The sequence below is a fragment of the Ptiloglossa arizonensis genome, chromosome 2 (assembly GCF_051014685.1).
Source record: "Ptiloglossa arizonensis isolate GNS036 chromosome 2, iyPtiAriz1_principal, whole genome shotgun sequence".
In the NCBI taxonomy this organism is placed as follows: domain Eukaryota; kingdom Metazoa; phylum Arthropoda; class Insecta; order Hymenoptera; family Colletidae; genus Ptiloglossa; species Ptiloglossa arizonensis.
The window spans coordinates 21001434-21014507 of NC_135049.1; positions in this window are offsets into that span (position 1 = coordinate 21001434).

The window sequence follows — 13074 nt, forward strand, 5'->3', positions numbered from 1 at the left end:
CTCGAATCGATCACCGAGGAGTCGAAGATCCAGCAAGGATCGATCGCGCGCTCGACCCTCGAACGTCGAACAGTCGATGCTCGACTGTACATCGTTATTGCACGGGTTTTTTATTTATTTATTGATTTTTGTTTCTTTTTATTCATCGACCAAGAGCACACGTTTTTCGTCTAATTTATTTGTCAAGTACACCAGGTAGAAGGTTCAATTACTAACACTTCGGAGATCGAGTACACAGCATTATTACTCAGTTTTTTTTTATTTATCGACCGAAAGTGTACGCCTTTCTCGTTATTTATTTGTCGAATAAATAGGGCCGAACGTTCAATTACCAACCTTCGAGAATCGACCGTACCATTATTGCACAGTGTATTTTATTTATCGACCAAGAGCATACGTTTTTCTTCTGCTTTCTTTCTCGAACACGCAGGATGGAAGGACCAATTACGAACACTTTAGAGATCGACTGTACGGTTAAATTATTTTTTTTTTTTTTTTTTATTAATCGACCGAAAGTATACGTATTTCTCGTTACTTATCATCGTTCGGGATATTTACTCGAAAAAAAGATCTTCCCAACCTTCGAAACCTCTATCATCGTTATTATCTAAAAATTCATTAATTCAACGGAAATGTCCAAGAAACTATTATCGCCGTTCGTAATGATCGTTGAATTACGATCGTTAATAGTTTTCACGATGTACGTATCATTCGATGAATAATATTCTCCTACGTTCATAACTTGACATTATTGACTACGTTAATTGCAATCGTAGTTCCTTTCGCTACGAGTTTCTCGTAGCTCATGCTTTTCGAGTCGATTTCAAACTTTGTATCGATTTATACGGAAATTCCCAGGAAAACCAATCGATCGCTTTTCCATCGTATTTTTCCTGAGTACAATTTTCCAAGATGTACATTCCTTAGTCGCATACTTCGATTCAATCGTTGCATTCGTTTTTCCATCGCGAGCGTAACCGTAAGCGTTCACCGCGACCGACCGATCGAGTGTTCCCGCATCGTCGAAAGGATTTCGAGGTCTCGTTCCGTGTACCGTTCTTCTCTCGGGTTTCCAGCCACGTTTTCCCCGCTCCCCCCCCTCGTCGAATGAAAAATCGTACCGTCGAAAAAACGGCCGACCGATTATCTCTGGGCTCGGTTGCTAATTAAAGAACGCCCTTATTTTTTCCACGGTGCGATAGGTTTTCAGCGTCGAGGAACGCGATATCGCGGCTCATTAATAACGAGGCCGCGGATCGACGAAGGAATCGCGGGGATCCATCGAGCGGTCGAGTCTTTTCGCGACTCCATCACGGTAACGACCACGGAACGTGAGGATCGCGTCGACGTATACTATTTTGCACGTGCGCTATCGGGCCTGCCCGATAACGCGCTGACGGTTACACGAAGCCGTGATAAAGATACGTCGCGACCCTGCGACCCCGTTGCGATTCCGTGGAACCCGCCGAGACGAAGAAGACGAGCCTTCGAGCAACGCGTGAACGTTCGATCGACGGCGAAACCGTCACCGAAAATACCAACACCGCGCGGAATTCGCGGATCTCCTCCCGAACACCGACCACCGTACCGCGTAACGACGAGCAATGCTCGTACCGAGTCTCGACCAGTTACGGAAATTAAAAAAGATATACGACGCTCGACGATATCGTAACGACACGAAACACGCGGAATGGATTCCCTCCGCTGATTACGCGTATCGAATCCTTCCGAGAACCGGGCCGCTAGTTTTATCTAATTAACCGGGCGACCGCGACACGCGGTGCTCCTCGTCCGGACGATCGTAAAAATTAACGAGCCAAGATCGGCGGAGTATCGTAATGTTCGGCAACGAGGGCCCCCGGGACCGCGAGCGAATTCTTACGATGCCCCTTATCGCCCGACGGAAACTTTAACTCGACCCCGACGATTCGAGCACGCTAGAAAAACTCGCGGCGAACGCGACGAAGGACCACCACCAGTTTCTTCGAAATTTTTCCTTCCACTGGAAACGGTCGCGAAGAACCAGCATCGTCGCGCGATGTTATCGATCGATTCGCGTCGCGCGCGAGAGTCGATAAGAACGATCAACGAACCGACCGACCGTTGGTACCGCGCCGAGAATTATCGACGATCGGTACGCCGGGTCGGTAACGAATACCGATCGACCAGACGGTTGATCGTTAGAGAGCAACGCAGCGCTCTTCCTTACCGATCCGATGCAGAGGTACCTTCGTTATCGACCAGTCGATCGTCGAAAGACTCGCGCGTAGCAATTGGCAGGAAAATTATCGCGCGAATTAATCACGACGCTGGACAAAGTCGAAACCGTCGTACGACTGGTCCGTTTCCCGACCAGCGACGCGTTTCCGATTCTCGCGCGATAACCGCGCGGGACGTAAGGTGTCGTTTCGTAGGGAGTAATTGATCGCGTCGGAAATTTCGTGGTCGGAGCACTCGATTCGAAAATTTCGAGAACGGAACGAACGGAGAGTCGATTCGAAGAAAGCGGGCGGTGGCCTCGCGACAGACAGGGCGTAGTAAGAGGAAGAGGCGTAAAAGTCATTCAGACCAGCGTCGAGCCATTGATAGAGGCGACGAAGCGAGGTCAGCTATTTGTACGCGTGACAGACCCCTCCAGAGAATCTCGCGTGTGGACGTGGACGGAGGCACACGCGCTCGCGCGCGCGCACGTCTACGTGCACGGTGCCACGGCGCTGCGTGTACGGATCTCGTTTTTAGAGCCTCGATACGCCGCGCTGTACGAATACTCGAGCAAAAAGAGTCCAGGGATTATCTGGGTCTCGTTAGAGCTTACTCGTGATTCACGATATTATTTTTGTCTCCCTTTGTACGGATCGTTTTGCGCGCGGATCGAATCGAGTTTCGAAACGCGAACGAACACGCTCCGTTCGCTGGTTCGTTCGCTGCTCTCGTCTTCTCGTCCGCGCGCTTCTTCTCGTTGCGTGCTTTTTAAATTCCGTCCGTTCGTCCTTACCCCCCGTTCCACGCGTAGGAAATCGTATCCGCTAGAAAAATAATAACCGACGACGACGGAGACGGCAGCAACGACGACACGACCGCGCTACGTTTCGAAAAACATTAACGGAACAACGAATCGATTATATAATTTCGCGGAGGAGCTCGAGCGTCGAGGCTGGCGCCGACTCCGTCGCGCGAATCGCGCTTTTTCTCTTTCCTCCCTACCGTTCGATCCCTCCCTCCCTCGATCGGGTCCGCGGGGCCGATCGCGAGCCGATCGGAGTCGCGCAGAAAAGACGGATCTTTTCCATGCAAGACCGATCGCGAGGAACACCTTGACAAGGCTGCCACTCTTGGAATTCGCTTCTCTCCCCCGGCATACCGACAGAGTGAGTAATTGAGCGAGAGAGAAAACCGCGCACCGTTCCACGGTGCGACGGAGACGCCGGACGAGAAAAATATTACGGCGACCGAGGAGTAGAGGGGAGAGAGGGTACCGGCGGTAGCGGCGGTGGTGGTGGTGGTGGTGGTGGCGGTGGCGGTGGCGGTCGCGATGGTGGGAGAGGGACAAGGAGGAGGGAACGGTGGGGGAAAAAGAGCAACAGAGCGGCCCGAGGAGAGAGAGAAGTCGCGAGGTTGCGCCGTGAATAACGACGCACGCCGCTGCCCGACCGAAAGAACCGTAAGAAGTTCGAAAAGTGTCACGGGACGGGACGAGACGCGACGATTCTTCTTTCCTTTTTCTCCTGGTTCGTGACCCGTCGCGAACTAGGCGAAAATAGGCCACCACCCAGCCGGACCTAACGTCCGTTCACCGCGAATCCGACGAAATTCGCGACACGTTCGCTTCCAGCGAAAAACGTTCCGCCGGCGAGCGAGCCGTTTACAGCGAAACGCCGCCCAATACCGGGCAACGTTATCGGGCTCGTTTTAGAAACGACGCGGGCCCTCCTCGGCCGCGGGTTTTCGCATTCCACTACCGCGCGCGTCTACCAACGATTTTAACAACGGTGCGAAGCTTATCGGTCGAGAACACGGTACGTTCGTAGCCGGAGAGCACGACTCGACGAACAATACCGCCGGATCGAAAACGAGAGAAAATAGGGAACGTTGCCGTCTCGTTCTGGATTTCTTTCGAGTAGACCTTTTCTTTTTTTTGTTTTTTTTTTTGTTTTTGCCACGCGTACTTTTTCCCGAGACTTTCGAACTCGAGCCCTTCGCCCTCGAAGATTCCACTCGGCGACGAAAAACTGATCGAAATTTATCGACAGAAGTCAATAACGCGTGATCGCGTATCGAAGTTTTCCACAATCGATACACCGTTTCGCGTTACGGGAAACGTGGCAACGTTCGAACGCAAAGTTTCGCGTTTCGAACCCGAATTGCTGGATCGAATTCCACCGTGTCACCTTTCGACTAATCGATTTACCGAAATTACGAGTGTTCCAACGTTACTTCATATTTCCATCTTCCCTCTGTGGTCGATCTTCGTACAAGCGGTTCGTTGCGTATCGATACGCAACTCGAGTCCGTCGAGAAAAGATCGTTTCGCCCGTTAAAATTGGCGCGAGAAGTTCACCGATCTAACCCTCGAATCATCCGTGTTACCCAACGGGTGCGAGTCGGAACAGTTTCGAAACTTGCCCGTTTCGTTCCGCGTTTTCGATGTTTTACCTATCGACGAATTTCGCTGTATTCGATGTATGAGTGTGTACGTGTACATATATATTATTCATAGCGGATAACTTACCACGGAGAGACACCCCGGTATCGATCAGTTTCAGGTACCGAAAGTTTGCGAAAGAGAAAGAGTCGGGCGCGAAACGTAACGTTGGCCAGAGGTTGGTGAACTTTCTACGAACGGACTAGGTTGGCTCGCCGCGGCGGTTTAGCCACATTACGGATCAACAGGGGCATATTGTCACGTAACGCGAGCCGAACAGCCTTCCTTTCGCGTGGTCGTTGCTCCTGCTTTCGCGGATCCTTCGTTCGGGGCCGCTTTCAAGTTCGCCGGCCGCTCGGAGAGCTTTGCGCTCGACTCGACTCGACTCGACTCGACTCGAGTCGCTCGCTCGCTCGCTCTCGAGCGTACAATCGGCCCTCCCCTCTCCTTTTTCCTCCTCTCTCTTTCTCTCTAGCGGTCGTTGGTGTACCGCCGATTCTCGGTCAATTCCCGACACCGTCGTTCGTTCTCCCAGACGCGCGAAAACTTTCGAACTCTCCGAGGTCTCGATCGGCGAGGAGGCGGCGACCACGACGACGACCACGACGAGGAGGACGATGGATCGCGAGGGAATCGCCGACACGATTCGCGAGGCGATAAAAACGATCGAATGGGCGTCGTGAAAGGCATCGGGACGCGTATCCGTTCGAAAACTCGCGGAAACTCGGATCCACGACGGTGTTACGGCTCGGGAGGAATCTTTTCTATCGTCGTTCGATGGAATTCGACGGAGAATCGAAGCATCGATCGCGGAACGAGATATCCGTTACCGATTCGGTGGCAAAGCCGCAATATCGCGCCAGCTGGCGCGTTTGTCTCGGATTCGGGAGGCGGTCGGTCGCACGAGCGCGGAACGCGTCATCCTTCTATTCTCGGAGCGGCTAATTGCTCTAATTAAGAGGATCGCGGCTCTGGAATAACTCGACGGGTTTATATTTGTCCGTCGTCGTCGGACGAGACGCGCCCGGACATTTTTGCGCGTTCGCGTGGCCCGCCGAGCGACGACGGAACGGATCTCGGGAAAGCTTTCTTCGTTCGTGTCGTCCTCGGCGCGTGTTCCACCCACCGGGCACAACTTCCGGGATATCGTGCTTTCGCGCGAATCGTTCTCCGCGACCTACCACCGAACGAGATCCGTCGTCCCTTTCGGAGGAAGATCGCGAAACTTCCACCGGGCGAAGAGGTACGCGAAGTCGAAGCGTTATCCGCCGCTGGCGAGACGATCGGGAGGGGCGAAAGCAACGGTGGTAGGGGCCCCGCGAAAAAGTAGGACCCATCGCCGCTCGGGACCAGGGACCCCGGAGAAACGACGCGGCAACCTGTACAATTCTTTCGTTTCTTTTTTTTTCAATTTTTCTTCTTTCGCGCCTCGAGAAGGGCAGTCGAGATTCGCGTCGAGCGGAAATCGAGCCACGGTTCCGTATCGTTCTCGCTAGTACGGATCGTAGGAACGTTCGAAAATGCCTCGATAAACGCTCGGGGCGAGTAACCGAGGACGACGCGAAAGAAGGGTAGCGCTCGTGCGATTTCGCGGCAGATTTCGCAAAGTTCTCGCGGAACGCGCGCAGGGACGTCTTCATCGCGTAACCGGGACCCGATACGGGCGACGACCGGCCGAAGACGAGGACGAGGACGAGGACGAGGACGAGGACGAAGACGATGACGAGGACGAGGACGAAGACGCGGAGGGGCGAGAACGACCGGCGAGAACTCCCCCGGTGAAGAGGGAGAGGGACCGGTGGAGGAAGAGGAGAAGGAGGACGACCACCTATACAAGGACCTACGCGGCCAGTGGGAATGGAATGCAGGTAGGAGTCCAGTCTCCGACTTTACTCTTGCCTCCTCGCCTCCTGACCAACCTCCTCTTCCTCCTCCACCTTCTCGTTCTTTTCTTCGTCTTCCTCTTCTTTACCCTTCGGTATCTCTAGGGAGTCGAGCCGCTGCTCACCGAATCACCGTCGTGTTCCACCTACCGGCTTCACCACCTACTACCACCTTGCTTTCGCTCCGCTCTCGTGCCTCTTCTCCACCGTTGTACCGCTACTACTAATAATACTATCACCGCCGCTATTGTCGCCCTCTTCCGCCGACGAGTTCTCCGGGACACCATTTCGAACGATCGCCAGGGACCGTTTCGCGGGACGCTACCGGACACCGAGGTATCGCGAACGCGACCACCACCGGGTCGACCGAATTTCTTCGGCCCGAGGTATCGCGAACCCGACCACCACCAAGTACCAAATTTCTTTGGACCGAGGTATCGCGAACCCGACCACCACCGGGTACCAAATTTCTTTGGACCAAGGTATCGCGAACCTGACTACCACCTGGTACCGAATTTCTTCGGTCCAAGGTATCGCGAACTCGACCACCATCGGGTACCGAATTTCTCCAAACTAAAATATCGCGAAGGCGACCACCACTGGGTACCAAATTTCTCCGGTCCAAGGTATCGCGAACCTGACCACCATCAGGTACCGAATTTCTCCAGACTAAAATATTGCGAAGACGACCACCACTGGGTACCGAATTTCTCCGGACACGAAGATATCGCAAACCTGACCACCACCGGGTACCGAATTTTTCCAGACTAAAATATCGCGAACCCGACCACCATCGGGTACCAAATTTCTTCGGTCCAAGGTATCGCGAACCCGACCATTATCAGGTACCGAATTTCTCCGGACTAAAATATCGCGAACTTGACCACCATCGGGTACCGAATTTCTTTGGACCAAGGTATCGCGAACCCGACCACTACCAGGTACCGAATATTTCCGGACTAAGATTTCGCGAACTCGACCACCATCGGGTACCGAATTTCTTTGGACCAAGGTATCGCGAACAAGAACACCACCGGGTACCGAATTTCTTTCTCCGGAACCGTGGGCTCGCAACGGGTGGGAGAGGATAATTCGAGATCGAATTTGGCGATTAGGGTCGATCACCCAGCGCAGCGGTGACGGTGGAAAGGGTCCGCGAGTGGAATGCGGTCGACGCGCGGCCCTGCCGTGGGAGACAAACCGACAACCGGCGGCCTACTGCTAGCGACTTCGTTAATTTACGGCCCACGAACACCGACACCGTACTTCGTCGCTTCTTTACACCGCGGGACACCAGCCGCGGACGGATCCACGCGATACTCCGCGAATCTTTCCGGTCGACCCTCTCCCGAGCCAACTTTCCACGACGCGGAGAACGAACACCTCGCGGATGAGTATCCAAAGTATCGCGAATACCAAGTGTTGGGAGTCGATGTAGGTGAACCTCGTTGCGTATTGTTCTTCGTTGAATGTTCCAAATGGAGTATATTCCACGTACGCTTTGGAGAGAAGGAGAGCCCGTTTTGTAAATAATTATTCGAAATATCTCGAACGCGATGCATCGAAAGTTCGACGTTGGTATTAGAAACGAAAGGGTCGACACGGTCGACCGATGAACCCTGCTCCATCGTGCGTGTCGTTGCTCGAGGACTGTCTCCAAACGGGGAATCCCTACGCTTTACTGCGTCATGGTAAAAGATACAGCGAGGGCAAATTTTGTAGATGGGTGTCCAAAGTATGGCAGATTCTCGGTATCGAGAGTCCAAAATCGACGAGATCGTTCAATGAACCATCCCTTCTTTCGCGAGTATCCTTCTTCTCGATCTCGAAACGCGGAATCGGTACGCTTTCTCAGTATCGAGAGTCCAAAATCAACGAGATCGTTCAATGGACCATCCCTTCTTTCGCGAGTATCCTTCTTCTCGATCTCTCGCGCGAAATCGGTATGGTTTCTCCGTCGCGCGAGATTTCGTAGACAGTGCTCGTCGATCCATCGGCGTAGTATCGAGGGTCCAAAGTCTGCGCCGGAAGCGAAAGGGTCGAGAGGGTCGGCAAGTGGACTCGTTCGAGCGTTTCTTCGCAAACTGTCTCGAATCCGTGCGAAGAAACGCTGCGAGTAAAGGAACGGAGCGTTTCGAAGAGCTCTCTCTCTCTCTCTCACTCTCTCTCTCTTTCTTTCGGTCTCTCCGTTCGTGGTCCCTTTTCTCCGCGCGTAACTTCACCCTACGGGAACGCATTCCGGCACGATCGCTCGTAGAAGGCTCGCGACGACGGTCTCGAACCGTCAATCGGTCTCCTCGAGTGTCGTGGAAGTACGCCACGAGTATCATCGTGCGAACACCGAGCGGAATACCAAACGCGTACGCGGCCGAGGAATGCCAAGAAGCATCGGTCGGCTGCGGTTGGTACGATCGCGTCGAGTCTCGCTCGAGTCCGATCTCGGTGTCTCGTTATTATCCCGGATCGACGTCTCGCTTCGCGATAGCGTCCTCTCGCAGGACCGAGCCGATTCCACGCGAATTCGAGCGATCTCCGAATCTCTGGATCGTTTAAATCTCCGACGCGACTCGACTCGACTCGACGCGACGCGACTAAACCGACCGTGCGACTTGACGGGCCTCGAAAGCTCTGAAAAGCTCTGGAAAGCTCCGGGGCTTTAATCGCGCGCAACCCTTATCGTGCACCCGCTTCCGGGCAATTGATCGCGAATCCGTGAGCTCCCGTTCGTTCGTTCGTTCGCTCGCGATTTTTTTAACCGAGAATCGAGCAACTTTTAGCAACGCGTTCCAAAGTCGCGCGACACGTACCGAAACTTATCGCCAGGACCGACCGAAATCGTGGAAATCGGGCGAAGAATTTACAACGGGGAACGTTTTTCTCTTACATATCTCGTTATTGGTTAAATAGAAAATACGTGCAACGATCTACGCAAAATGTCACCTACGTTGACGACGATCTCGTTCTCCGTGCGCTTCGAGTACCGTTTTGACCGATTTGAAAAATATTATATTATATTATATTTTCTTTATAATTTCTCGGTTAATATCTTACTTTGGATACTTTTTTACCCTTCTTTTCGTTGCTCGAATCGTTCGAACGACGTATAACGAACGTCGGTAAACACGCGCAAGAATAGAGGGAAGTAATGACGATAATTCGCGCGACGCGATCGAAATTTATTGAAACGATGCACGACCACGTCGGTAGACTCCAACCCTGTAAATCGCCCCGCTGCAAATTGATACTGCACGATGCTCGATTTTTTCTTTTTTTTTTTTTTTATTTTCTCGAAGAATTCGATTCTCGAGAATCGGGCGCAACGGCGCGACGCGTTATTCTTCGCTCGCTGGTACGCGCGTCGTTGTCCACGTGCTTTAAACGCGTTCGCTAATGGGACTTGACCCGTATACGTATGTAAATAAAATGGATAAGTGTTCTATGACTTTCGAGCGGGGGTGTATCTCGAGTCGAGGCCGAACCTTGCTACTCGGACGAAGCGCGGAGGCTGTTTGCTCGATACCGATTTACTCTTTGCGATTCTCTCGCCAAAAAGCGAAATCTTGCACGATGGCCAAATCCACCGGGACAATGGCCAATCGTGCATCGGTGTTCTCTCCGCGAAAGGAACGCGGAGTCTTATCGTCGTTACTTTCTTTCGGTAAAATCCAAGTGAATTTCATAAATCGTCTCGTTGTCCAACAATTGGGAAACTTCCCAGTTGATTTTATTTCGAAACGATGAAAATCCTTTCGTATCGCATCAAACGTTCTTTTCGCGTAAAATTCGTTTTTCCGGAATGTCAACACTGAATCTAGCTACCATCGAGACCTTCGAACCTACGTTCGTATGTTAAAAATTCCTTTTCGAAAAATCCATACTGTACAAATTTTTCAATTTACGATTAATAAAACACCTTCTCGATATTTCGATTTATCCATGAAAGAAAGTGAAAGAAAGTCATACGTTCCACCGGCTGTTTCTCAATTCTTTTGAAATTTTATAGTAAATTTTACCAAACAACCTTCTTCCAAACACTCATTCCATTCGATCCAACGACACTCGATTCGCTATCTTCGGGAGAATTCAACGATTTCCATTCTCGATCACTCCTCGATCAATAATATTACTCGGAACAATATCGAGACGTTCGAACCTATACCGAACAATTGCTCCCACGATACTTAATTGAACAATTCCTGCGAGAAAATTAAGAGTCGAACATTGCACCGCGAGTCTCGATCTTCGAATAAAAATGCAACGAACGTCTGCCATTTTCCACCACGATGGCTGAAAACCACCTCTCTGGATCGGATCCTCTAGAACAAACATCGAGACGTTGCTCTAAATCCAGTTTAATGGATCCAGTTAATATCCAGTTAATTCGCGTGAAATCCCGCGTCTTCGCGCGCTGTGATCGCGATCGAAGCCCTGGATCGAAGAATTCGTGCTCGATCTTCGAGCCGCGTGTTCCTCCTGAGAATCGAACGCGTGGTTTTCATTATCGGGCGCGAAACAAGCGATTTAAAAAGTAACGAACGTTTTCTTCGTTCAAGGTAACAAGACGCGGAGTCACCGTTTCAAGGCTACGAATACCGATGCCGCCATTATAATATGATAATTCATCGATAATCCCGATGAATAATGGAGGACGGTTGGCGTCGTGTGCGTTATGTCATTGTCAATCTCGGCGCGTTACGATACGCGAGAGAGGGCACAACACGCTTCGTAATGCACCGATTTGTGCGGTGCCGCGCGCGATGTTTCCTCGTTTCGTTTACAAAGCCCGCGCGCGATTTATTATTATCACCTTGAATCGGTAAGAATCGGTGGGTTCGTACGAGAGAAGCTTCGAAAACGTTACGTAGCACCGGACTCCGGAAACGCGCGATTTCGAGCGATGGATCGATTTTTTCCCGCCTTTCGGCCAACGCTCTCGTACGATTGTCCGATGGAACGGTACAGGAACGGAAGAACAAAGAGAGAGAGAGAGATTGAAAGAGAGAGAAGGAGAGATTCTCCGAAGAGAAACCTCGTAGAACAAAGCGAGGCGTTCGAGTTCGCAACGGACTCGGTACTTCGGTCGCGAAGATCGATCATCGATATTCGCGATCGTTAGCACGGGTCACTGCATTCGGGTCGAAGGAAGTTGCAGAAGAATCGGAGTAATCGCAGCGGTTCTCATACGATTCGATCGCGATCACCTGTTGGTTCTCCGCGAGATCCTCGTCGCTCGATTCTACCTGAATTTTCCTCCCCTCGTCCCCCTTTTACCACTCGTTTCGAATCGCGATGAAAAACGGATGTTTGCGCGAGGCTACCGATACCGGATGCAACCGCGCGGCGACGAAATCCGCGAAAAGTTGGAAAAATCGTCGAGTAGCACGTGGCCGCGTGTCTAGATCCGAGAATAAAACGGAAAGCGAGACCTTGGCACGGATTTGCCGAGCGGTAATAGCATCAGCAGCTACCGTTCTGTTTTTACGAGACGACCGCCGATCGTCTGGCGCTCCCCGAGCAATAATAAAGCGGTACACTCCTCGTCCTGACTCCGACCCGGTAGCATCGATCGATAATACGCCTCGAAGGGCGATCGCGGATCTCTCGAACCGAGATTTTCGACTCTGCTCGCGATACACCGAGTGATGTTTACAAAGGGTTTTTCGAGCGTTCCGAAAACCCTCGAACGGGATCGCAGATGTCTCGAATCGATCGTTACTGGTTGCCAAAGGGTTTCGAGGCTTCCGAGACACTCTCGAGAGGGATCGGGATGTCTCGAACCGATTCTACTGGTTTCCAAGCTTCCGAAAACCCTTCAGCGGGATCGCAGATGTCTCGAATCGATCGTTATTGGTTGCCAAAGGGTTTCGAGGCTTTCGAGACGCTCGAGCGCGATCGAGGATGTTTCGAACCGATTCTTCTGGTTTCCAAGCTTCCGAAAACCTTTGAACGCGATCGCGATTATCTCTAATCGATATTCTCGACTCTGACGGCGATTCTCGTCCTTTCGAAATGGTTCTGAGGGTTCTGAACACCCTCGTGTGCAATTAGAAATACGTGGAACCGATTCTTTCAATTTTCATGGGGTTTCCAAGCCGCTGAGAATCCTCCAGCGCGATCGCGTATGTCTCGAACCGATCTGGTCGACTCTCGCAACTTCCGAAGAGTTCACGGCGTACCGAAAACCTCTCGACCCAAATCGGCCGACGTCACCGTATCGCGTAGCGTTTGTCCGTCCACTCGCTCGCGACGGGACCGTCTGGGCTGTATCGTGTCGCAAAAAGAGGAAAGTGGCGATATCGGGGTAAAAGTAGCGGCGATATATCGAGCGCGTCCCACCGTAGTCGAGCGAACCTATGCACGATGAATCTCTCGGTACCGTTTCCCCGCGTGGAACGTCCGTGTGCATGGATGTGCACGCGGGCGTGCACGTAGACCGCGTCCATAGTCTCTCAGCGTGGGACCAAAGCGACTCAAAAAGTCGCACGGCGCGCAGCCGCTCTCAGACAACGAGCGCAGCTTCAATGCGCCCGGCGTGGAGCGAACGAACGA